Below are 551 nucleotides of genomic sequence, written 5' to 3' on the forward strand. Positions count from 1 at the left end.
GTTTGACCTGCATAATGTCATAGACATGTATACCATATATACTACATAAAGAAAAAAAGAGAATAACAGCTTCTATCACAGCAGTGTGATGGTATCTGGCACTAAGACGCCAGCAGAGGAACGCCACGCTCCGTATAACAGCGCTGGATGTCACTTTTCAGCTCTTGTTGTCCACATCTTTGGGTCTGACAATTACAGGAAAATACCGGTCTATGTCAGGAGAGCCAACGTTAGCGTTAATTACAACTGCTGAGATAATTTGTAATGTTTCTTTATTCTTTTGTTAAGTTTCCTTTTGTGAGATGCTAGGAACTGAAGTTTGTTGCAGAACTTTTGAATCCAGCCTGCAGGCCCTGATTTCAATCTTCATTTTTGTTAGTGGTGTGAGTATCTGTCAGAATGAAAATCAGTGTGCAATATAAATTGCACACATTCAAAGAAAGAAAATAAAATTGGGGGGGGGGGGGGGGGGGGGGATGAATATAACCTTCAGGTTATATTATTTGTAGACCACAGCACCCCCCAAAAAAAGAGGGCATGAGTTGAGAACC

This window comes from Egretta garzetta, unplaced genomic scaffold, assembly GCF_000687185.1.
Source record: "Egretta garzetta isolate BGI_Z169 unplaced genomic scaffold, ASM68718v1 scaffold342, whole genome shotgun sequence".
Classification (NCBI taxonomy): Eukaryota; Metazoa; Chordata; class Aves; order Pelecaniformes; family Ardeidae; genus Egretta; species Egretta garzetta.